The sequence below is a fragment of the Antedon mediterranea genome, chromosome 2, assembly GCF_964355755.1.
Source record: "Antedon mediterranea chromosome 2, ecAntMedi1.1, whole genome shotgun sequence".
Classification (NCBI taxonomy): Eukaryota; Metazoa; Echinodermata; class Crinoidea; order Comatulida; family Antedonidae; genus Antedon; species Antedon mediterranea.
Genome location: NC_092671.1, coordinates 23,303,646 through 23,331,336, shown reverse-complemented (window position 1 = coordinate 23,331,336; position 27,691 = coordinate 23,303,646). Strand labels below are relative to the sequence as shown.

General features: G+C 35.2%; 1 protein-coding gene and 1 pseudogene across 2 annotated transcripts in view; one reads left to right on the top strand and one right to left on the bottom strand.

The window, feature by feature from the left end:
* Window positions 1–21: 21 nt before the first annotated feature.
* LOC140039367 (uncharacterized) lies at window positions 22–27,565 on the bottom strand (annotated as a pseudogene).
* Window positions 14,335–27,691, top strand: part of LOC140040726 (protein TANC2-like) — a 128,543-nt gene continuing 115,186 nt past the window's right edge. For both annotated transcript variants that reach the window (XM_072086873.1, XM_072086872.1), the window contains exon 1: window positions 14,335–14,427. The gene's annotated coding sequence lies outside the window, so the exon portion shown is untranslated. The remainder of the gene's footprint in view (window positions 14,428–27,691) is intronic.

The window sequence follows — 27,691 nt, the reverse complement described above, 5'->3', positions numbered from 1 at the left end:
TACCTGCTTCAAACTGGGGATTTATGCTCTTGCATCGGACCCCTGGTTCCCCTTTGCCAGGTGTCCATTGGAGTTTCCCTGATTCTTTCCTCCTAGGACTATCTTTACCAACTTACGATTTACAAGGTCAACATTTGGTGGGTTTTGGCATCGGCGACGGATGTGTCCTGCTTCCCCACATCAAAAACAGAAATCAACCATCGTTCCCTGGTCGTTGTTGGAGTCGTTTCTTCTTTCTCTCGGCCTTTGGTGTTGTGGTGGGGGTTGATTGCTTTGTGGTGAGTTATTATAACCGAAGGAGGTGTGCTGTAGTTGTGCGTGTATAAAAGGCTTAATATGACCACGAGATTGTTGTTTCAGTCTCGCTTCTTCTTCCTGCTTTCTAACTGAAGAAAGTAAAGTAAAAAATGAAGGAGGATGATCGACCTTGTCTCGAAGGTGGAGGTTGACAATAATCATCTCATCAAAGAGGATTCCTTTTATTAACTGGTTTAGCCTAACCCCATTAGCCTGCGTACGGGGTATGATCCCTCTCCTAATCACTCTATGTAAGATCACTTGAAGGCGGTTTAGGAATTTGGAAGGAGTCTCGCCTTCTTTCTGAGTTACACTATAGAATTTAACAAATAATTCGTTGTCGGTCTCGGTGTCTCCAAACGCCATATCTAGGGCCCTTAGGTAATCCTCAGATGTGGCGGCAGGATTGTCTCGCCTAAGATCGTTAATGAGACTGAGAGCAGGAGGACGAAAGGCTTCACGGACACGTCGTCTCTTTTCGGCATCCTCTAAATCTTGCCACTCATCCATCTGTCCCTCTACATGGTTGATCCATGAAACATAATCATCCTCATCCCGGCTGGATGTGGAAAGACCAGAAAAACAACGCAACTTTCTATGGTTTGCAGCCAGAGTGCAACGAGCAAAAGATCTAACGAAATCAGAAGGAAAATGGTCGGTAGTGGGGTTGTTGGAAGAAGGATTAGTGCTTGCAGCAGAGGACTGAAGGTTGGAAGTAGATGGAAGGTTAGGAGGCGAATCTAGATTTCTATTTCTAGTGAGGTCACTAATGCGGACACGGTCAGTACTTCTCTCCATAAAGGTGTCATCCACACGGATAACTTTAAATAATGTTGGAGTAACATTATGCTCAAGGACCAATGAAAAATCAGAGGGTAAGTCCAGCTCACCAACGGGTAGGGCAAATTCACATAGAAGAAAAGTAAAACTTTGTTCCTCATTATCCTTACGACACTATGTGGTAATGCATGAGAGCTTTCTGTTTTTTCTATAGACACTGACCAATAAGGGCCAGTTTACCCTTTGCTTTTTTTCCCAGCAACATGGATTGACCAATGGGATTAGCCTTAGTCAGGTGACTGGGCCAATGTTAGGGTATGTTCCCATGCTTCATTCTCTTTTCCTGATTATGCCATCTGAAGTGCTGGTCATTTCTAAGTGTTACATATTAAAATATATGACTTTATTTAAAGCTAGCTATATGTTTTACTGTACTACAGTATAATTACATTACCGAACTAAGTTTTAAAGTTTCCGCAACTTTTATAATTAATCTTAACGAATAAATATAGCGCAAACGTAACTCAAATACAAAAACATCAGAACATAAATTTACATGGAACAAAACACGGTTTATTCGACCAAACTGGAATAAAATAAAATAAAACAAAAGAGAACGGAAAGTATGACTTATCTAAGGCGCCGATAATAGTTTAACATTGAATGTACCATAAGTACATTATCAGCCTTACATGGCAATAGTCATAAAACGACTTCATAATGGCAATCGTTGTCTCAAAAATAACATAATGAAAAGACAATAAATGAGTAAAAGAGGAAAATAACAATTTGCTGATCTATACAATGCCTATATGATATACAGTAATAGGTCTATCTTGAGCCTGCTTACCCTAACAGTAACAGACCAATCATGGAAACATTCCATTTATAAAAATAGGTTTAAACATAATTAATAATAATGTCACGTTAAGTTATGTATTATACTGTAATGACTTCCATTAAAACAGCATTAACTATAAATAATAACAACAGTAATATACTTATACAATAATGAACTTTAAATATAGAACAAAGTAAATTGGTTTTCAAACACTCACCTATACAAAGAGCCAATATTCAAAATAAAACGAACAGTCTTCAATATGTACAATACAGTCGATCAAACATAATTTTTAGTGCAATATGCCAAACTAGCACAAACTTCCAATCAACGCGAACTTAAAACTTAGTTCGGTAATGTAATTATACTGTAGCACAGTAAAACATATAGCTAGCTTTAAATAAAGTCATATATTTTAAAGGGTAAACTGGCCCTTATTGGTCAGTGTCTATAGAAAAAAACAGAAAGCTCTCATGCATTACCACATAGTTTATGACATAATGACATAAACAGCAAAGGAAGTTCTAACCAAAAGATAAACAACTAATTAAAACTTGGGCTCAACAACAAAGAAAGGATTAAAAGATTAAAAATCTAATAAGGAAAACATGGTAAACCATGGCAGGGTTACACGTTTATACAAATGTATTGATTTGCGATGAATGGAACATTTCAATCTCTCAGACTCCCAGTTTGTTGATAAATTTATGAGCCCTTGGTTTAACACAAGTAGGTAAATTTATGGGCCCTTGGAGAATAAAACTTATATATAGCATTGTGTTACGTGTGACGAGAGTCAGGTGTCACATGTCACATGCAAATGAATCAAGTCGCCGGTGGTCAAGTGGACGAATCAGAATGGAGCATGGTGGTGCGCGGTATTTTGGAAAGCTGTGCTGGGTGTGTGATACAAAGAAGGGAGTCATTCAGGAGACAGGGCCAGCCAAGGACGCTTGCGGTTAGAACTGTGCTTGAGACTGGAAGCGAGGCAGGACGATAAGAATGGGGAGGTTGTGATGTGTACGGATGGCCAGGCAAACCAACCACTCGGTATCATACGTATCTATAATTGTGTTGTTATGTATTTTGTGCTTCGTGAAAGGAAATAAATGGAGCTTGTGCTCCTTGCATAATACTTTGAGTGTCGACTATTGTTTGTTCCAAGCCTCGTTGTTGCTATTTAGGTATTTCGGCCTAGGCCAAAAGTGGTCGTAACAATTGCAATACTTTGACAATATTGTAAATACTGTACCGTACGTAATAACCATTTTTGGTTGCCATTTAAATCGAAATTGTCTTACTGTGAATGTGGTTACTGTTAGATATATAAACAAGAACATTTATTACTGTGACTGTGAGTAGATTACTGACAGTTGCTTCTCAACGTTTGTATTAATTAATAATTATAGAGGGTGAGCTCTTTTCGCTCGCTCCTCTAGGAAGTGTAGACGATGGTTCTCGGAATGATAATGTTCTCCATGTACGTTTTTTGTCGGTTACCATTATTGAAAATGCTTGACATTCGTAAAACTAAACTACTCTGTTTCACAGTGTCTTAGATGATTAATAACATTTTAAAGTAGTCCTATAGTGTGTGTTGTTTGGTAGGGCCCTTATAGGGCGCGGAGATGGGAAGGCGGAGTTCATTTGAGGGAGGTGCTTATTCGAGGGATATGTTGATTTTTTTAGTTTAGTTTATAATCAAATGAAATCCTCTAATAGATATGAAAAGTGGTAAAAAAGAATAAAAAATGTTTGGTAAATTGTAGATAACAGTGCGATGAATTCTACTACAAATACTATAGTGTTATAGTGCAATATTGATCACCTCGATCTGAGTATCAACGACATTCTAAACACTTTTTAAAGAAGTTTTATATAGATATGTACAGTTTTTCCGGTGTATTTTGGTGTATTTTTATTCCGTTTTTACCCAGTTTTCATTTGATTTGCTTCGTTGCGTTTGGCGGGAAGTTTTAATCAGCTGACCAACACTTGTTTACCTGTTTGATTGACATTGCTAAGTTCCTGGATGACATTCAACCACTGATAAGGTAATTAAATCAATCTTAATAATGGCAGCGATTACTACAAATGTTCTTATTTTTTTATGCCTTCTAGTGAGAATTAACTTTACATGCCGCCCAACCTTAAACTCGGACATTTTTTCTACGTTAAACCCCAGCATAGGCCTATATGATAGCTGGGCAATTCAACCGAAGATACATACGGATAACCTGAATATAATGTCTCCCTTATGGACAATGTACGGATCTTCTAAACCGTATCCAGTTTGCCGCTTGACCTTAAAAAACCCAAGTTTCCTGATGGTACTTATTATTATCGCTGGAGACGTTTCTCCGAACCCAGGACCAATCAGAAACCCATGTTCAATTTGTAAAAAACCGATTGCGAAAACGCACAGGGCAATGAAATGCACTGAATGCAAATGTAACTACCATATCAAGTGCGGAAGAATAACTAAAATTGTATATAAGCAACGGAACTCGAAAGAAAATTGGTTATGTCAAGAATGCCTCTTCAATCAGCTTCCGAATGATGAATGCATCAGTGACATTAATATCCAGGACGAACTTATTGCCGACGCAAATAATGTGAATGAAACCCGACAAGATGGACATACATATACAGAAGAAATTTACGAGCATTTAAGCGAGGAATTCAACGTGTTTAACAAAGGCCTACATTTTGTTCACCTCAATGCGCGGTCATTAGTTAATAAAATGTCTAAGGCACATCGCATCAAAGACCAAAGCTACTGTTATATCCATCAGCGAGTCGTGGCTGGACAAATCCATCACCGATAACGAGATCAAAATTGATGGATATACAGCGCTCAGTAAGGACAGAAACCGGTCTGGTGGTGGAGTTTGTATCTACGTAAAAAATGATCGCGCCTTCACATGTAGAAATGATCTGGATATCGACGGTTTTGAAGCAATTTGGATAAATATATATCTGCCTCGTTCAAAGGAAATTGTGATTGGTACATGCTACCGCCCACCAAAACAGAATGTATCTTTATTTCTGAACAACTTTGAAGAATCTGTATCAAAAATCAAAGAGAGTAGTGAAATTTATGTTCTTGGTGACTTTAACATATGCACTTTAATTATCAATCCAGTATCGCAAAGATATAATGATTTTCTTATAAGAAATGGTTTTAGTAATGTTATTAAGGATATAACTAGAATAGGAAAAGAAAAAAGCTCATGTTTGGACCACATTGTTACTAATGTACAAAATAATGTGAAGCAATCTGGAGTAATTAATATTGGCCTCAGTGACAATTTTCTTATTTATTGCACTAGAAAAATACCTAAGTCTCATGTTCATAAAAATGAACACAACTCCGCTAAATTACGATCTTTAAAAAACTATAATGTAAATAACTATCTTGAAAAACTTAACGATATCGATTGGTCTGTTGTCACTAATAATGACGATGTAAATATCGCGTGGTTAACTCTTAAAGATATCATCATTATGGTGATCGACTCAATAGCGCCAATAAAAAAAGTTAGACTTAAACAAAACATAGCACCCTGGTTTACCTCCGAAATTGCTAATGAAATCAAAGTAAGAGACACACTTTTAAAAAAATTCAAGAAAGATAAATCTAATCTAGATATATACAAATATTATTGTGCCTCTAGGAACAAAGCTCAGCGGCTGATAAAAAAAGCTAAATCTAATTATTTTCTCAATAAGATTGATGAAAATAAAGACAACCCTAAAAAATTATGGAAAACCCTCAAACAGCTCGGATACGAGAAGAAATCGTTCTCGATGACAATGGTAAACAAACTTTCTGTCCAAAAGGCGTTGCCTCTCGTTTTAATGAGTTTTTCATGAATGTTGCGTCAACACTCGTCAAAAAACTTCCAAAATGCATAGGTTTTTTCACCATGTCCACTAACGATCTTCATAAATACTACGTTAAATTAAAAGGAAAAATGTTTAAGCTAGAGCCTGTTACAATAGAATTTTTATGTAAACAAAAGCGTCGGTCTAGATAATATTCCCTCAAGATTTTTACGTGACGATGCGATAATCTTGGCTGAACCGATAGCTCATATCATTAACCGTTCGTTTAAAACTAATTGTTTTCCTCATGATCTTAAAACTGGTAAAGTAACCCCTCTATTTAAGAAAAATACTAGAACAAGTGTTGAGAATTATCGGCCGATTAGTATTCTGCCTACGGTATCTAAGATTCTTGAAAAATCTGTAGCTATACAAGTTGAAAGGTATCTTTCCAAAAATAATATACTTTATGCCTATCAATCCGGTTTTCGGCAGGCCCATTCAACTGAAAGCAACCTCATAAATCTCATCGACGGTTTAAAAAACAATAAGTCCAAAGGCCTTCTTACTGGAATGGTTCTAATTGACTTACAAAAAGCTTTCGATACCGTCGGTCATGTGATTTTAATTAACAAGCTAAAATGCATGGGTTTTAAGCGTACTGACTGGTTTCAATCTTATCTCGCTAACCGCACACAAGTTGTCAGTGTGAATGGTACCTGCTCTGAACCTCTTATAGTTACTCATGGTGTACCGCAAGGTAGCATCTTGGGCCCTATTCTTTTTCTATGTTATTTAAATGATATTGCTTCTTGTATTGATTCTGATGTTCAATTATTGCTTTATGCTGATGATTCTACGATTCTGTATTCTCATCACGATGCCACCAAAATCGCTCATAAATTAAGTACTGTCCTAGCTAAGTGCCAGGACTGGTTAACTGAAAACAAATTATCTTTACATGTTGGCAAAACCGAAAGTATTATCTTTGGTAGCAGAGCGAAGCTTAACAAAGTTAAAGAGTTTTCTGTAGAATTAATGGGCCGTAGAATCAAAAGTACTAAACAAGTTAAATATTTGGGTATTGATTTAGACCAATATGTATCATGTGATATTATTGCAACTAGTGTTATCAGTAAAGTTAAGTCAAGGTTGAAGTTTTTACATAGGCAAAGTTCGTACTTGAATAAAAAATGTCGTAAACTATTAAGCACTGCTTTAATACAATGTACAGTTGGTAAGAATAAATTACAAACTGCCCAAAACAAGATGGCACGTTTCATTTTAAATGTTGGTCCGAGGTCTCACATAGGTGCCAAAGAGCTTTCCGATCTTGGGTTTCTTAATGTCAGCCTCAGAAATAAGTTTTTGAGATTAAATTATGTTCACAAAATTCGTTATAACTTTAATACGCCTTCTTTCCTTAAGGATAACTTTTTGTTAATTTCTGATCATCATAACCATTTCACCTGGGGTACAACATTTAATTTTGTCACTCCTAAGGCTACTGGCGTTAATGATACGACTTTTTATTTCTTAGGTATCCGTGACTGGAACAGGCTCCCCAATTCACTCAAATCAATACAAAATAATGCAACCTTCAAAATAAAACTTAAAGAATATTTTAATAATGAACAGCTTGGAATTTCAGTTTAATTAAGTTATTTTTAATATTGTTTTTTTTATGTTATCTTGTCTTGTATGTATTTTCTTGTTTTTTCATTTTTACTGAGTCATACTTAATGATAATTGTACTAGGCCCAACCACTCACTTTTCAGTCATTACGGATTGGACCCCATTGGAAATAAGTTTACTTTTTTGTCGACTTAATGGGTTATCCAGGTATTCTTTTTTATACATTGTATATTTTAACTTTTATGTATGAATATCGAATAAAATCAATCAATCAATCAAGTTATTAAAAATGTGGATGGACGTTTATTAGATAGTTGGGTTGGTGGGGGGGGGGGGGAATTATTATTCAAAGTGATGTTTTATTGAAGAGGCGTTTATTCAAATAAATACCATCCTAATAATTAATACATTATTTATTAACATCTTTTGAAACTAACTTCCGTGACAAAGTGGGCCGCTTCGGCCCAAGAAAGAAGACTTTACGGCTTGCAACATGGGCAGACATATCGGTCCTAACAGGACACAGATAGCCTACAGTTATTCCTGTCAGCTTACTCAATAAAACTCGGCTATCGGGATTTCACTCGATTTTAAACAAAATGTCTTATCAAATCTCCCTATGTAATTTTATAATAGGCCTACTATTCCCCACAATATATTCCGATTCTTTATGGCGTATATTTAATTTGATCTTTATTAATTTGCAGTTTAATTTTTAACTACTGTACCTTCACACGCGCGGTCCGTTCCTAAAATAAAAAAAAAAAAGCTCCAGTCCTACTATCGGGTTTTTTCTTCTGTCTCCCAAAGGGACACTGTATTGATTGATGGAAAGTGCCTGTTTCCAGTCACCTTTAGGGTCAAATCTATTATTTTAACTGCTCCCTTGTGTATAAAAGAGAGAAAATAGCTGAAAGTAGGTTGTTACAAGGTGAAATCATCGTGAACCCGGAACTTACTTTGACCGCGAAGAATGAAATTGAGTTGAACATCTACTGTTGAAATCATAAATTTTGTTAATAAACTCTTCATAATATCGTAATAGTGAAAACTAATGTTATCAAATTTACATTTCACGGTTCATCTGAGATAGATCAGGTAGGTATCCAAGGCAGAGATTTGTACCGAAGGTTTTCCATTGTGCTCGCCTATGTCAGAATTAAACATAATTAATTTTATATATAGATAAAAAATATAAACGTCGTAGTGGTGTATCGTTACATGTACTTTACTATTTCAATCGACTATAACAGGGACAGTTTTTAAAAAGTATTATAAATCGTAAATGTTTTACTGTGTTTAGTGGTATATTATTGATAGGCCTCTAAAACATTTAAAACAATATTTTGTTACTGAGTGGATAGAGAATATATTTAAAAATTGTTCTTCCCATCCTCTTCCCCATCCCTCAACTCTAATGTTATATACAAAACACAAATTGGGTTTGTTTAAATGAGTTCAAATAGAAAAAATTGGACTCATTTTTAAGACAAGGCCTAATTCCCAGGGTTCTAATTTTACATAAATCATCGTGTCTATTAATTCGTTTCTGTAAACGACAATGTACTATAGTCTTGCGGTACGTACACTTTTTACGCTGAAATTACTGTTTATTCGAAAACCATCTGTGGACACGACCTAGATGGTACGCTCGCTTCGCTCGCGTACCATCTAGTTTGTATAAATTTGACGAAAGACAGAAAAAAACTACCTTTCAACTTCAACTGGCCATTTCATAACGTCACAACATCCGATAGGCTTAATGTTTATATTAATTCATATCTACATTTCATCAGCTTTCATAATAAATTTTAATCATCAAGGTCACCTTTAATTCTGAAGAGCTGCAAGATATTAAAAAATATAGTGTAGGTGAAATTACACGACCTACGTTATTCAAGATTTTACGCGTGATGAAATAATAAAAATAAAAATGTTGACAACTTATGAGAAAGATAATTAATTGAGCAATCATAAACTAACATTTGAGCGAAAATCGGGCACAAAATAACCGAGATGCGCTCTGTTGAATGTGATAATCTATGACGAAAGAGAAAAAAACCTAATTTTTAAATTGGAGTGGCCATTTGGTGACGTCACAACATTTTGTACGTGAAATGTGTACATTGAATTCATGTCTACAACTCAATGGCTTCCAGTATAAATTAAAGTTAAATTGGGGGTAATCGTGCATTCTGAAGAATTATTTTCATTTTAAAAACGCCTTATTTTTCACCATTGTCTGCACTTTGATGCAATTAATGTGCGCATTTTGTCATTTTTAACCTGCTCGTATAGTGTTATTTTAAGTCAGAACGGACAAAAACTTGGTGAATGTACTAAGGATGGTGAGTAGAATGCGATTTGTACAAACAATCGTATTTTTTACGCATTTTAAGTACCGCGCGCGCAAACACGTGTTTTTGTGCAGTAAATTGCCTAATTCATGCTCTAAATTCATCAAAACTTAATTTCGAGCTTTTTAAATTTGTAACGCGCAATATTACGCGCAAGATCTTGAAACGCGCAAGTTTTTATTTGCTAATATTTTTCCCTTTACCTGAAGTTTACGTGTAGTGAATTTCATTAATATGTGATAATGAATTATGGAGATATGATTGATAATGTGTGATTCACAAAATGGCGTATAAATGATGTCACGGTTGAGTGCTCACTGAAAAGCTTATTAGGATTAAGTTACAGTATTTGAAAGATATTGTGAAATTTTTGTGATCATTGATATTTAACTTTTTGAGATAATTGTTACACAAAATAGTGTACAGAAAGAAGAAGAAGAAGAAGAAGAAGAAGAATATTAAAGATTTCATACAATAGCAATAGGCAATCATTAAAATTGAAACTTTAAAATTGAAAGTAATAATGTTAGTATAGTTAAGTATGCAGATGATGCAGAAATACACTTGTACATATAGAAATACAAGTTGTTTGAATTACAGTATTACATTTATCGGTCAAATGGGACTCATAACTATCAGAAATGCTTTGGGATTTGTAATTTTAGCATGACGTGTCCTAATAGACTCTATTTTGGATCCAGCAGCTGGGACCTATAAATTATAATCGAGTATCCATTTTAGAAAAAACGTCAGTCTATAGTACTATAACTGCTGCTTGCTTTCAGCTTATAAATGAGTCATGCGTAGCGGGCTAGACAGCAGAGCGTGAAAAATACTAGATTATCAGGAAATTATTCATTCTATTGCGATTAACAATAATTATATTTCATTTTATAAAAACTTCACCATGGTTTGACAAGAATATGAGTTGTAATTTATGGATCTTAATTTATTACGTCATTCTAATCGTTACGTCATAAATTTGCATATTCATGACGTACTTTTGAGGAAACGAATCTAGTTTTAACCTTGCTATAAACCAGAGGGCCGGATAGCTCAGTCGGTAGAGCGTCGTGGAACACGATTATCATGGGTTCAAACCCCGTGCCGACCGCGTGCCGGTCGGTGGAAAAGAGTTAAAGCTATGCGAGCTTCTGTGTTTGGGGTTCACAGATTTAAACGTCCCCCTTTCCACCACACATCATGAGGCAATAACATCAAAGCATCTGATGTGTGGTACCCCCAAGGCTGTGAGAGAGCCTTACCGTGCTAGAGGCAAGGGAGCACGCCATCATTTTTCTTTTGGCTACCGGCCTCTTTCCGATCTCGTAAATGTTATGTTTGGCGCCCTCAATTTTAAGAACACCTAAGTTATGTCAGAAAATTAGAAAAAAATAAATATAAATGTGTAAATATGCCGATGCCTGGCCTGGCTAGTGTATTCTCTCTATTTATTTAAATACATATGTAATAAATAATGTTCACAATTTGTTGTGAATTTTTAACTTTGAACAAACGAAAAGGATTTCAAACCATGTACTACATTTTACTGTGTTTGAGGAGCATGAATAAATGATACTGAATTAAGTGATTAATTGATATTGAGAAATCAAAACAACTGATACAATGAATTAAATGATGAACAATAGCAGCATGAACAAGCATTGACAATTATTGAACAGTTGGTATGCCGTGCGTTATTATGCAAATAAGTTCAAGTGCAGGTGTAGTGGGGAAGATGGCGTTGTTAGTCATTGCGGTCAACACGCCACACTGTTTTTAGTCGCGTGGAATCAATAGTTCACTATGTCGGTCGGTCGGTCTGTCGGTCTGTCGGTCTGTCTTTCGGTCCGGTATCACTATGCGTTTTATCGCTTTTCTGTACTTTTTGAACTGTTTTGATGTACATTACTTTTTGAAAGTTCATTTTTTTCTGAGAGCACGCGACATATTATGGCTGTTGGCCTTGTTTTACAATGTCTTTCTAATACCTTAACTTAGTCCTAATAGGCTTTTCAGCGCAATCACTCATCCGTGACGTCATTTATACGCCATTTTGTGAAATCACATTATCAATCATATCTCCATAATTCATTATCACATATTAATGATAATGACGTTTTTGCGCACGCGAATCTTAGAAAGCGTAAACAATTTGTTGTATAAATCACATTCTACTCACAATTCTTAGTACATTTACAGAATTTGAGTCAATTCCGACTTAAAATAACATATACGAGCAGGTTAAAAATGACAAAACGCGCACATTAATTGCACAAAAGTTTTTTAGTCGTAAATGGTAAAAAATATGAATGAATGAATAAATTTCAGTATGTGCTCGCTAAATTAATAATCTTTATCATGACTTGCCACTATTTTAATTTCGATGACGTTATCACGCGTAAAAACTTGAATAACGTAGGTTGTGTAATTTTACCTTCAGCGTATATTTAAATATCTCACCTCTTTTCAAAATTAAAGGTGACTTTGTTGATTATAATTGATTATGAAAGCTGATGAGATGTAGATATAAATTCATATAAAAATTAAGCTTTTCGGATGTTGTGACGTTATGATATGGCCAGTTGAATTTAAAAAGTAGTTTTTTCATCTCTTTCGTCTAATTTATAAAATTTCAAATAGCGCGCATTGCGCATCTAAATGCCAAATTTTCTTCCAAATATTATATTTTGTTGCTCAATTCATTATCTTTCGATATTGTTATTCACAAGTTTATTTTGATAATATCATTAATGCCAAAAAATAAGAACATGATGTGTGTCCGGAATTTCACCAATGCTACACTGTATATAGATATACAGTATATGCTGTACATAATGCATATGGCATAGGCACAACTCAGCACACTATAAGCGTATAATAGGATCGCATACATCAACAATTTCTAATTGTATGTTAACATACGTGCATGTTTAAAAAATATTAATGTCAATAAAAATATAAAAATGATCACCTATAATTCGTCAAAGTGACGAATTAAATTCTAGTTTATGTTGTAAATGTTATGTTTAGCACAAAAATCTAAATTTAACAGTGTGGCGTGTTGACCACAAATGACTAACAATACCATCTTTCCCACTACACCTGTACAAACTCATTTACATAACAACGCCGACATACCAACGAGGAGATGTAAATTTCTAAACACGTAACGAAGAGAGTTATAATTCCTTTTTTTCTGACATTAAATTGTTAGTCATTCGCGGCGGTCAACACGCCACACTGTTGGATTTTGATGTTGTTAATCTTTTACATTTATTATCCTATATATCTCTCTTTCAAAATAAAAGAAAGCAAATTTATATTTATTTTTAAAAATGCATAGATTCGAACCCCACCTAGTAAAGCTGAGAGAATCCAAACGATAGTTACTATAGCATTTTGATTTGATTTTTCGCATTTAAAAATGTTTACTCCATAGAAATTTGACCCTTGATATGAATTATCATTTTCTTAAGTTTCAATAACAAATGTCTTTTTGTTCTGAATTTAAGATAAATTTAAAAAAATTATATAATCATGCGTATGTTACTGTGCTACTTGGACAGCACCGAAACCTTATGACATATTCAGATACAGGCCTCAATCTTCTGATATTAGCCTATACAATGCTATGTTGAGAAGATTTGGAGATACACGCACAACAAAATTCGTGGAAAGAAAGAATAAGAAAAGATAAGAAAGAAAAAGATCCTGACAAGGCCTTATCCGCGAAGTGCGAATAACCAAAATCATTTTCTCCTAGAGAATTTGTTTTCCACATTTTTCAAATTCAGTTCCATTTGCATCGTAGCAGCCCTATTTTTAGACTCTACAGCTCACTATGTCGGTCGGTTGGTCGGTAAACACTAAGTTTAGCACGCGATTGACAGCCATGTATGGCCTCGTTCCAAATGTTCTTACCTCAGCCCCTGCAGTGACCATGGTGGGCCGAGGTCCTAGAAACTCTTATTTTCCGGCCATCGAGCAGCTCTATTTTTCCAAATTGTATTATGGTGGGGCTGAGGTCCTGGAGACACTATTTCCTATTTTAAATTATAAGTGCCATTTTCGGAACATGGTGGGGCTAAGATCCTGGAGGCACCTAATAAATATATTAATATTATTTCATTTAAAATTAAGTGCCATGGGCCATCGAGCAGCTCTATTTTCCCCAATTTTCCAACCATGGTTGGGCTGAGGTCTTGAAGACATTAATATTTGTATGATATTTCCAAACATATTTCAACTAAAAATTCAAACTTTCCGTGGCTGTGGTGGTGGTGGTGGTGGTGTTTGGTGACATTTGCAATTACCATTTTCGCACCTCAGATATTGGGAATTATATTATTAATATTAGTTATTACACACAAAACTAAAAATATAAATTTGTAACGACACGGGATAACATTTTTGGCCCACTTTGTGTCAGTTGGGGTTTTACAGACGTTTTTTAATTAGGGCCTCCGGGCCACATTTTGGGGATTTGGCATTATTTTTCCCAATCTGGCATTATTTAGACAGGCTACGGCATAATTAAAGTTTTATCGCTGGCAACACTGACGTGGTGTGGTGGGCCGGCCGACTTGATTTTGGCCGAGACGTTTACTTCTGCCGTTTGACGATCGATTTTGACACAAAAATCACATTTTTCGTTACTAGGCCTGGGCCTATCTGTTGTTTTTCCGGTAAATAGTCAGTTTCTTCTGGTATTTAGGGCCTAGTAGGCCTAGTCTAGGCTAGGCCTATTTGTTTTTTTCCCCTTTTTTTGGGGGGATTTTTTCCCGTTTTTAGGCGGACCGATCTAGCCTAGGACTATCTATAGGCCTAGGCCGGCTGTTCAGGGTCATGCTAATATTCGTCCGGTGGCGGTGGGGCCTGGTTATATGATATAAAATGATATCAAGCCAATGTAATTATCACACTTTAGGCCAGGGCCTAAGCTAGGCCTAGCCTAGAGGCCTAGCTAGGCTAGTGGTAAATGGTAGGGTAGGCCTAGGTCCTAGGCCTAGCTACTAAGCCTAGCTAGGCCTAGCCCAGCCCTAGAAGATATATTTTTCTTTCCAAAAACAAGTTAAAATCAAATTAAACTTTTCAATTCAATCGTCGCAACGGGGCATGCTAATCCTAAGCCTAGCCTAGGCTAGGCCTAGCCTAGTAATTTAATTAAAATTGACGGAAGGAAAACCCGGACCGATTTTGGAAGTGGCGGACTGCTTTTGGCACAGTGTGGCCAGCGATCAAAATTAAATTATTATTTTTCTAAAATATGCCAGATAATATGCTAAATCGTTGTGGATTTGCGTTTTTCAAATTAAGCTAGATTTTCTAAAATTATGCCTATTATAAATGCTAGATGCCAGATGGGTCAAAATTATGCCAGATAGCATAGCACCACTATACACTAGGCCTATACTATGTTTTGGCCACCTTATTATTAGAGCCAAAAGTGATTTTGACCCTGGACCATATTTGTTGTAACAGGCCTAACTATGTATAGTGTCACTCACATGAACAGGTATGGGACGCTGATATTGCCCTCTATATACCTGCCAACTTTTTTAGTGGCCAATGCGTGGGACATTAAATTAAAATTTTATATAGCGCCCTCTATATTATAATAACGCAAAATATTCACGAAATACGCCCTCTATGTTTAATTTTTTGCCGAATTGAGTTTGGTTTTCCTGTACTAACTCAACCATGCCATTAACTCTTTTATAATAATTGTATTGAATTGATATTTTATTACAACTTATTTATTAAAACTTCGTGATGATAAAATCCCAGTGGGATTTCATCAGGGTACTTAACTTATTTCAGTACAGGCCTCAGAATTTATTAGGAATCCCGTATAATTCATCCCGACTGTCGATTTTTAGTTTTAACTGATAAAAATTAAGTGATTTCACAACCGTAAAGTTAACTTAAATTAACCTGCTCTACCAATAATATACAAATGGTACATTATAGGCCTATATAATGGTTGCACAAGTTAACTATGAAAATGTAATTACCCAATATCAATTTTCCTCCCGAAATAAGGGGATCGTATCTGGACGATCGGATAAAATTTCATCCCGCCAAAATCCTGTTTGTTAATATTAATTTATTTAAAATCATGAATTTAGCGGAAAATAATAATATAAGAAATATACAAATTCAAACTACAGTACTGGTCAGAGGACTTTCGACATTCCTTGCATGTTTTGAACAAGTGTTGACCGAGCGTTGTTCAAGTATTGGTAGCGATATTCAAGAGCGTCCCTATCCTCGAGTAATACATTCCGGACTGAAATGTCAGTAATTGATTTTATTGCTATTTATTTTAAAGGCATAACATGACATTTTTTTGGGGCTCTTTGGATGTTTGATATAATAAAATCATTAACTGTAGGGAATGAGTCTTTAAGTTTCTATTTAGGAACATGAAGAAGTTGATTAGATGAATGCAATGTATGAAATGAAGTGTAATGTGAAAGATCGTTAATATATTGAGGTACAAACAAGTCCATTTAAAGCTCTATAGGGCAATTATATTTCGATGCTACCAAATAGTTTTCACTGACTGAATTTGAACTGTACTGAAACTAGTTGCCGTCTGTTTAGGCCTACATAGTCCTGCGTCACCACAGTGGGTTGTTGTCTACAACATCCTGTAAGCATGCAATTGTAAAAAATTGTTGTTTTTATAACTATTTATAATCAAATAATGATTGAGCACCCTTCAGAAATCCATCGGCAGCTTCGCTTCGTAAAAATCATTGCTATGGAAAGAACAATGGCGGCCGGCTTTAACATGTGGAGTTGCATAGTAGAAAAATTAAAACAAAATAAAAAATATTCATACTAATACAGGGAATAATTTTGCCAGTGTAGCATAGCAAAAAGCTATACAAAACAACCTTTTTGCTACAGATTTTTAAAATTGTGTAGCAAAAGATACAATCGACTCAAAAATCAGTTTGATTAGCAATATTGCTAAACAAAATTTAAAAATGAAATTTTCCGCTGCTAATATATGTAATAAACATAACAGTGATATATATTAGGGTGTCATCTGTTTAACCACAAAATTAAAAGGAAATTTGTTGCTATCACGATTTATCATGTAGTGGAAATATTTTGGCAAATTTTGGTTTTCCAGATCCGAGTGCACAATAATAACCTTTGGAATGTTACAAACCAAAAAAATAAACCATGGTGTTAAATAAAATAGAGTATTAATTATAATGGCGTTTGTGGTATCACTTTTTTAGAATACAGCTGGTGTTATTCAGTCATTTAGGCATTTAGGCAATAGATTAGGCATAAATTCATACACTTATTTTATTTCACATCGATGACAAAATGAAATGATAACTGTTCAGTTCAGTTATAGTCCGGTAAAGGTTTTAGGACGACGGGTATTCCTTGGCTATAATTCAAGGAATAGAAAGGAGGCTGATCACAACAAGCAAGTACAGTTAAAAGTATATCAGATTTATTAATACAATAATTTGTCAATATTAAATGATGGTAATATGAATCTGATTGACTACATTAATAAACCAAAACATTGTTGATCGTTTTTTGTGTATTATTTATTTATTCTGTCTTTATACTGAATCATAATGACACTTTGAGTGCTAAAGCATTGATTTCCAAAGTGGTTCAGTAGAGAAACATTAACAATATAATAATAAAAACTAGAATTTAATTCGTCACTTTGACGAATTATAGGTGATCATTTTTATCATTTTACTGAAATAAATTTTTTTTAAACATGCACGTACGTTAACATACGATCGGAAAATGTTGATGTATGCCATCCTATTATACGCTTATAGTGCTGAGTTGTTCCTATATGGCATACAATATGTACAGTATATACTGTATATCTATGTGTAGCATAGGTGAAATTACGGGACACACATGTTCTAATTTTTTGGCATGATGACGTTATCAAACTAAAATATAAGATGACAATTTCGAAAGATAATTAATTGAGCAAACAAATTTAAGATTTGGAAAAAAATTTGGCCTGTATAAGCGCTGTGCGCGTTCTTTGAAATGTGTATAACTTTGACGAAAAATATGAAAAAACTACTTTTTCACTTCAACTGGCCATATGTTAACGTCACAACATCCGATAGGCTTAATTTTTATATGAATTAATATCTACATTTCATCAGCTTTCATAATAAATTATAATCCTCAAGGTAACCTTCAATTCTGAAGAGCTGTAAGATATTCAAATTTACTGGGAAGGTGAAATTACACGGCCTACGTTATTCAAGTTTTTACGCGTGATGACGAAATTAAAATGAAAATAGTGTCAACGCATGATAAAGATAATTAATTAAGCAAGCACATACTGAAATTTGTGCAAAATTCGAGAACACATAACCAAGATGCGCTCTGTTGAATGTGATAATCTACACAAAAAGATATCAAATCCTAATTTTTAAATTCAAGTGGCCATTTAATGACGTCAAAACATTTTGTACGTAAAATGTGTACATGAATTCATATCTACAACTCAATGGCTTCCAGAATAAGTTAAAAAAATCGGGGGTCATCTTGCATTCTAAAGAATTATTTTCATTTTAAAAAAGACCTATTTTTCACCATTTTCAGAACTTTTGTAAAATTAATGTGCTCATTTTGTCATTTTTAACGCGCTTGTATAGCGTTATTTTAAGTCGGAACTGACTCAAATTTGGTGAATGTACTAAGGATGGTGAGTAGAATGAGATTTGTAAAAAAAATTCACATTTTTTACGCTTTTTAAGTATCGCGCGTGCAAAATTTTTTTTTGCGCAGTAATTTTTTGAAACACGCAAATGGCCTAATTCATGCTCTAAATTGATCAAAACTTAATTTTGAGCGTTTTAAATTTTTAACGCGCGATTTTACGCGCATGACCCTACGTGCGCATGTGTTTTTATTTGCTAATATTTTTACGTGTAGTGAATTTCATTAATATGTGATAATGAATTATGGAGATATGATTGATAATGTGATTTCGCAAAATGGCGTATAAATGACGTCACGGATGAGTGATCACGCTGGAAAGCTTATTAGGATTAAGTTATATTATTTGAAAGATATTCTGAAATTTTGGTAATCATTGACATTAAACTTATTGAGATAATTGTTACACAAAATAGTGTACAGAAACAATAAAAAGACTAGACATGAAACTCGTCACTTTGACGAGTTTGGTTATCCGCCGCGCAAGTGGTGAAACATGGACGTTTAACGACGTACCTTTTAACATTAAGGGGATAGGTTGAGGCCAAAAGAAAGTGTTCACGTTGGCATTATGACCTACAGGCCGGACGAGCAACTGACAAACAAACCAGAAAATGTAATAGAAATCACATATCTCCTAACAACGATGAACGGTTCTGATATGAGAAAAACATTGTTTGCCGCCCTCTATCCTGTAAAAATAACGTCTTATTTGGCCTGCTACATTATAGAAATAGGTAGGAAAGAAACGATTTGGGCTATTCCATTACAGTCGGTATAAACAGTAAAATCTGTTTACATATTACATACAGTGTAGATTAGGTGAAATTAAGGGAGCCGCAATTTATTCCAAATTTTAACATGGCGATGGCATCAAAATGAAATACAAAGATAGCAATTTCGGAAGGATATTTTCTCAGCAACAACATATTAGTGTGTAGAAGAAATTTGAATACGTGAAATATTGATGCGCGCTCTTTTAAATGTATTGAATTATAATGCAAAAGATGAAAATACGACTTTTCTCATTTAACTGGCCATATGATGACGTCACAACATCCGATTGGCAAAATGTTTACATGATTTCGTATCTACAATCCAATAGCTTCCGGAAAATGTTTTAATTGTGATTATCACATTTTATTCTTGCGATTGCGAGCTATAACAGTTTAAAATTTACTGTAAAGATGAAATTAATGCCACACGTAATTTCAATTTTTAGGCATGATGACGTTGATTAGAAATTAATTTTGCGCATTTTGAAATTTTAAATGCGCGTGCGCGCGTCACTTTGTGTAAAACACGTAATTTTTTTTCAACAGACAGTTAGCGCATGATATAAATTAAACTTTTGCAAAGTTTCACTTTAAAATGTTATTTGGTTTTCGACATATGTTAAATACGACAAAATCGTTAAATCGCGCGAACGTCGCGTTGCGCAATTGTAAACATCATGAAAAGCTTCGCTTGACGTCATTGCATAAATGTCAAAATGTTAACATAGTTAACAAAATGTTATGTTTGCAAGTTTTAGAGAAAAGCGTTACACAAAAATCATACAGAAAGAAAGAAGATGACAAAAAAGATGATGATGATTTCGTACAATCACAAGAGGTTATCCTGCAACTTCGTTGCGGATAACCAATAAAGATTTCATACAATAACAAATAGGTGATCATTTTATTCTAAATGATCACCTAATAATTCAAAGACAAAGTAATTTACGTTAGTACACATACATTTACAAAAAGGTAACTATCTAACTACTAAACATACAGTATATATAAGCAAGAAATAGCCGTGTGCGGTCGTTCTTAGCTGCCTATAGCGTCGACATTTTGCCGATCAATATGACCCATATCTGGCCTAGCTTATGCATCAAAACTAGTAAAATTCAACATTTTACCTACCATATTAGAAACTCAAACTTTACTAAGCAATACATTATAAATAAATAAATAGTAAACTGAAAGTTAGAAATTATATTGATTTGCACATTTCCACAACAAACGCAGAAATACTGCTAGTATATACTCGCCGCCAACGAAAGAGGCCTAAAAAGTGTGTGTTACACGAAATTTAAAATGCTATTTTTTGAACATTGCGATTATAAACTGAAAGTGAACATACGATATATTATCAGCAAAATATTCAATAAATAAAGCAAGATGAACAACTCTAAATTATGTAAATACGAAATTTATCGGGATGTACGAAAAAGCAGTGTTAAATCAATGCGTTCGAATAGGACAAGATGGCCGACCGAACTTTATTTTGACCCAGCGCAATCAGTAACGTGACGTCATCACTTTTTCTCCCTATACAGCTCAACTCCAATGGATGTCAATGGGGAAAACATAACAGCACACAACATAACATAAACATGATTCGTAGTATAATTTGGTTTTTAATTACTCCTGTTATTACAGCTTGATTACTTACATCATTTTACAGACAAACGAAACTTTATATTATGCCTTTGTATCAATAAGTGAATAAACATATTTGTGTATTTATTGATGAGGTTGTAATAGTAACTTTAGTAACTATTACAGTACTTATTTGTTATACGACACAAGATATAATATACAAGTGTATCTGATAAAAAAAAAAAATAAAAAAAAAATTAAGTGTATTCGAAAAAATAAGTCTACTGTAGATAGATCCCTTAGGTGTCATAAATCACTGCCCAACAAATCAGTACAGTAGAACTTTTGTTTTACGTACCTTGATTTTACGTAAGCTTTAAATTACTGATGATGTCATCATTTTCTTACATTGAGGGCGCAATTTAACAACAAAGCACAAAACCAACTTAGCCATGGCTGTGTGAGCAACTCTGCTGTGTGAGACAAGCTACACATGTGCATTCCCCTTACAGCAGCAACTGTTTTTATTGAAAATATAAGAACATTGATATTTTATTTATAACACTTTATTTAAACAGGCTGTATATACTGTACTTTTTAGTTAGGCCTCACATCTTGCTAGCCCTACTAGCCTGGTCTAGATTAGTCTAGGTAAAGTACAGTACTGTAAAGTAAAGTAAATTTAATTTTACGAATCCTATTAGTCCGTGAGCCCATGAAGATTTGTTTAGCATTGCGAGTACAAAAGGTCTGAGGCATGGAATATGTCAAGTGGGGTCCTGGGACCATCAAACGGCCGTTCTTAAGTTCCTGCCCCTGTACCAACTCTAAGGAGGGGCGCTCAAAATCCTCTAAAATTTGATTTAATTAGCATAATCGAGTACATAAATTAAACCAATGTTAAAATGTTTATTTTTAGGGTCTAATTGAAGATCCGTCATTCTTAAAGACCCCTTCCCTGCAATTTTGGACGTTTTTTGGAAAATAATACATATATATCACTTTAAAAACATTAAACCATGTCATTCCTTGTCTTAAATGTACGTTTTATGGTAAATTATGATAAAAAGTGAGAAACAATGCACTACCTAAGTAGCTCGCGGCGATCGACCTCTCGTGGACGGTCTTAGGCCTATCCTGGCTAGGCTTAGTTTTGTAGGCCTAGCTGGTAAACATAGGTAACGTACGAACATCGTACGCTAGCTATATACCTAGCCTGACGTTGTATAGTTGCTGCATTAATTGTCTTTCTATTTTTGCCAGACTCCGTTGATACAAATTGGGGAAAACCCGGTATTTTCGCTGAAAAGTTAGGAGTCTTCCATTTGTTTTGGCCTCACGATCGATCGAAAAGTGGGCGAATTACAGGTGAAAAACAAAAATATCAATCCGCGCGCAATGCATTTTGGGATTTATAGCGGGCCGCTATAATTATTAAAATCGACTTATTTTTCACATTTTTAACCGTTTAAAGACGAAAAAAGTTATCGCAATAGGACCATATAGTATTATTTTTACATTAAATATAGTTTGTGATCTTAAATTAGATCTAAAAAACGTAGGGAATGGGGCTTTAAGTGTCAACTCCTGTACCTACAGTAGTCCGCTTAAGAAAGCCGCTAATTAGCATTGTAATTAGCATGGTCGAGTACATCAATATAATCTTCGGCAATACAATAAGTACGTTTACCCAACTCAGAAAACGTAATTCTTAAGTTACAAATCCTGTACCATGACCCCTTAAGAAAGGTCAAAGGTCAATATATGTCCCACCTAGACTTAATTAACATAATGAGTACACATGTGAAACCAATGCAAAAATGTTTATTTTTAGAGTCTAATTATATTTTTTATTTTATTCAATGTTCAGGCACAAAAATACATGACAACAAGACAGCGGTGCAGTACCCTGGGGATTGCCATGAGTGCAAAGCACTATCGAGATGGCTCTCCATATACTGCACACTTGAAAAATCAAAATACAAAGATATAAAAATTTAAAAAGTTGCGAGGCATCAAATTGAACAATCATTAAAATTGAATCTAAAAAATATATATACAGTATATAAATATTATGTACAGATAAAAATGATTGTTTAAAGATAAAAAAATAAAAAGTTTAAAGTTGCCTGACATAAGACCGGAGAGCTGTCACAAATGTGTTAAAACTAAATAAAGAATGTTCTCTAATATAACAATATTTAGGAATCTCTTGCTATACACGGGGAAAATTAGTGCACAATGAATATTTAAAAGAATTGGTTCTGGCATATTTGTGTTTAAAAATAACTGATTCGGAATATCTTGGAACAAAATCATGAATATTAAGATCAATTCGACCATACAAACATTTCATAATAAAAATTGAAGATCCGTCATTCTTAAGTGTCAACTCCTGTACCTAGTCCACTTTAAAGCCATTAATTACCGCTAATTAACAATTTAATTAGCATAATCGAGTACATCAATATAATCTTTGGCAATACAATAAGTACGTTTAGCCAACCGAGAAAACGTAATTCTTAAGTGCCAAATCCTGTACCATGACCCCTTAAGGAGGTCAAAGGTCAATATATGTCCCACCTAGACTTAATTAACATAATGAGTACACATGTGAAACCAATGCTAAAATGTTTATTTTTAGAGTCTAATTGAATATATAATAATATATCATTCTTAAGTATTAACTTGATCTGCTTAAGAAAGTTGATTGATGAAACCTTAGAAAGTACAATAAGTACATTTAACCAACTGAGAAAACTTAAAGTGCCAAATCCTGTACCATGACCCCTTAAGAAAGGGTCAAAGGTCAATGTATGTCCCGCCTGAACTTAAATTAGCATAGTGAGTACATGGGTTCCGGCCCGTTGTCACCTGGCTTATAGCCACCCGGCTTTTCGACACCTGCCTATTTCCACCCGGCCAATTACCACCCTGTCCATTTTGTCACATGGCCTTTTGCCTCCTGATCTGAGAGTGTCATTTTCACTTCTTAATTAGGCCTGCAATTAAATTGAAATGAACGCCGGTGTCTCAATTCAAGATTGAAATGTGTAAATCATTTTAATTAATAAATTGCTTTTCTATGGTATAGACCCAGATGTTTAAAGTTTTCCAATAATTGTAGCCCAAATAGTAGCCCACCTTGTTTACCACTTAATTTGTATTATCTAAATAAATGTAATACAATTTTGTTAGTGATTTTATTAGGACAAAGGCTATGATAAACAGAATCTTCAATTGACTGTCACAAAATAATTCGTAAAAACAACTGTTTAATTAACATTAATCAGTAGCATTTCCACTGGATGAGAATATAGCCGGGTGGCAACAGGCCGGGTGTCAAATAGCCGGTAGTGGCAATTGGCTAGGTGGCAGGGCCAAGGTGGCAAAAGGCCTAAGGTGGCAATGTACCACATGCGGACGGGTGGCAAAAGCAGCCCTCGAAATTGGGGCGAAATGACCTTGGCAAAAAAATGCCGACGTAAACGAAGCCCACCTCGGCAACACGTCGGCATTTGTTTTGTTCAGCCCCCAAAGCTATTTTTAGTATTCAATCACACACACATTAACTGTACTGTACCTAAAAATAGCTGTGTTGATAATGTACAGCGCATTTGCGGCGCGGCGCGGCTTGCTCTCTAAATAATATCACGTGGTTTTCAATCCCCAATACAAGTTGGACTCTTCCATTCTCTCAGCAGGACACCATAATAATAAGAAATAAACTGACAATACAACTATAATGTTTTAAATATTTATTGACTGTTAATTCATATTACAACTTCAAACGCTACATGTTCCTATAAAAATTGATAAAAGTAATCAACAATTGTAGTATGACTTCTTAAGAAATAAAATGATCACAGCAGAAAAACCGGAATCTACCAAGTAACAGTAAGTCAGGTGATTTGTCATGCCTCACTAAACTCACATCACACGCGACGATAGAGAGAGCTAGCTGAGCGTGGTTACGTTCGTTGTTGTTGTAAACGGCGAAGCCCTATCTTGTGTGTAAAATAAAACCAGTGTAGGCCTAGGCCTAATAATAACTCAGACGTACAAATATTTTAAGATATATTTAATTCACTTGTATTAACGAAGGTAAATTTGAAAAACTGTAAAACTATTTATTTGCTGTGTATGTGGTAGCCTTGGTTTTACTCCAATCCAAGGCCTAAATAAATTTAATGAGCCTCGGCAAATCAATGCCGTGGTAAGCTAGCAGGACCTCGGCATTTACCTCGGCATTGCCGAATGCCGAGGTGAATTTTGCGGGCTGCAAAAGACTGGGTGGCTAAAGGCCAAGTGGTAAAAGGCGGGGTGGCAATGTGCCGGGCGGCAAAAGGCGGGGTGGCAAAAGACCGGGTGTCAAAATGGCTAGACCGTGAATGTGAAACCAATGCTAAAATGTTTATATTTAGAGACAGCTAAAGATCCATCACTTGTAGGCCTACCTATTCCGCGTATTAATAAGGATGAGTTAAGGATAATGGGTTTTGAGAATACTATAGAGGAGAGACACTTTGTTCTCATTTTCTTAGAGAGTTTCCATGATGAGAGGCTGTTATTAATGATAACCCAATGAAATTTAATTGATCTAACTAATAGGATTTCATGGTTTTTAATAATGTTTTAAGTATGGACACATCATTATTATAACTCTGTGTGTCAAAACAGTTTGAATGTTTTCAGTGGTATGCATCAGCGTAACAAAAAATTAATGTTGAGGAGTGGTGAACATCAGTGATGTAAAGAGTGAAAAGGAGCATCAGGTACTGATATTGCAGTCATCCTGCTGTATCAGTGTGGTTAGATGTTGGAAGAAAATCTGTAGATACATCAGCACCACCAATGTACGAGTTACTTTGACATCAGATGTGTGTCACGCTACCATGATTCCATGCCTTGGTGTGACTATTCCAGTTCATTTCTTCGTAAAGGAAAGGCCAGATCCGCGTTTGCCATGTTGACAAATAGGCCCAAAAAGCTTTTGAGGAGCTAACTAAAGAAAATATCACTATCATGTAAGGAGCCAAGCCGGGGAGCCAAGAAGTAAAACACCAAGTTGACATTAAACAAACCTAGATTGAAGATCTTTGAAAATCATCAAACAATCCATTGGAAAAGCTTAAGAGTGCTTGTCACCAAAAATCAGACATATTCGTAATTTAGTGGCAAGGGTCAAAATTTCGAATTGGCTCATATTTTGTACATTGGTAGACCTTAATGTAAGGAAAACAGATATGTAGTTTGTTTGGTAAAATATCGCTTAGTTTTCGAGAAAACAGGCTTTACAACATAATTTCTTATCTTCTCATATAGGGAGTTTTCGCACGGGCACGTAAACGTTAACCTTAACGCTATTTTCCAAGCTCCGCCCACTTTGTAAACAACTTGATCTGTGCGTGCGCAAGGATTACGAAAAACTTTAGTTACGTGCGTCGAGAACCTTATTTCTGAAAAATAGCGTCAAAGAAAAACGTTAACCGAAACATGATTAAACATGCCTAGGCTGTCTCTAAACCCAAGGTATTCCATGATTTGTTTTAATAAGAGTGGCGTATATTGCGTGCGCTACACTTCCCGTCGAAGCGCGAAATCAAAACGAGCAAGTACGTTAACGCAACTGTTTGCTGAACTCCGTTGTTATGCAAATGAGTAGAATGTTGACGTCATCCGTTAACGTTTACGTTCTCGTGCGAAATGTCCTAATAATTCGTAGCCTAAACAATACATTATTGTTTTACCATTGTTATTGTTATTTTAAAGAATTCTCACAGACACAGTTTTACCTTCGTTGCTACCTTAATCAATCGAGCAACTGCACGTGGAAACCAGTGTGTCCAGTACGGTTTGCGACAAAAGTTGAATTTCTCTTTCTTTTTCCGTTTTTGAATCGTCTCCATTTCTTCGACTTCGTCACCATCTTCATTACTAACGTCATCTTCATTACTATCGTAATCATCATCTTCGTCATCGTCATCATGAACGGCTGCATCTGTCCTTTTTTTAGCCAAGCGTGAGAAAAAACTTGCAATCTGCTGTGCTGTTAAAAATTCACTCTTGCTAAATAATGTGTCTGGCCGATCTCATCTCTCGTGAGACATCACATGGATCAGCTTTCTGTCCGGTCTGAAGTGTTTTTCTAGGGAAGAGTAACTCTGATACGACCTAATGCAACCTTGTTCGCGACAAAAGAACAGTTTGCTGGGGGTGCCAGGACTTTACTTTCTATTTTGTCGTCGTCATTTATATCAGCTTGTTCTTCATGAGATGTCTTGGCTTGTATTCTTGCTTTTACTGTAATAAATGATACTTGATTTTGATCAGACGTTGTATCCTTGTTATTAATTAAATTGGGTAGTTTCGAAGGAACACAGAATTTACTCAAAAGTAGATTTTGTCCTGCACCAATACCATACACCATCCACACCTTCATGGACCTGCTTCCATACTCTATGTTGTTGATGTGACTCACGCCTTTCCATTTCCCTGCTGCAAAAATAGTACCAGTAGGTAAAGCACAAACTATGACTTTCACTCCAGGAATGCCTCCAAAGGACTCAATTGCTGCCTTCATCTGCTCTGGATTTTCAATATCTTTTCCTGAATTAAGATATTTATTCATGTGATTTTTTATACTGGCTGCCTTGCGGTCACATGCACCCTTCCCCCTTTGATGGTCCGAAAAATCAATACGTCGGATTGTGATCTTCATCTTCTTCTATCTTTGGTAACGAGAGTAATGTTAGGGCAGAGTGGTAGCACCCTGCATTATCTAGGGTGCAATAGATGGAAGCTGCCTCAACACATCGTCGATGATTGCCACAACAGTAGTACTATC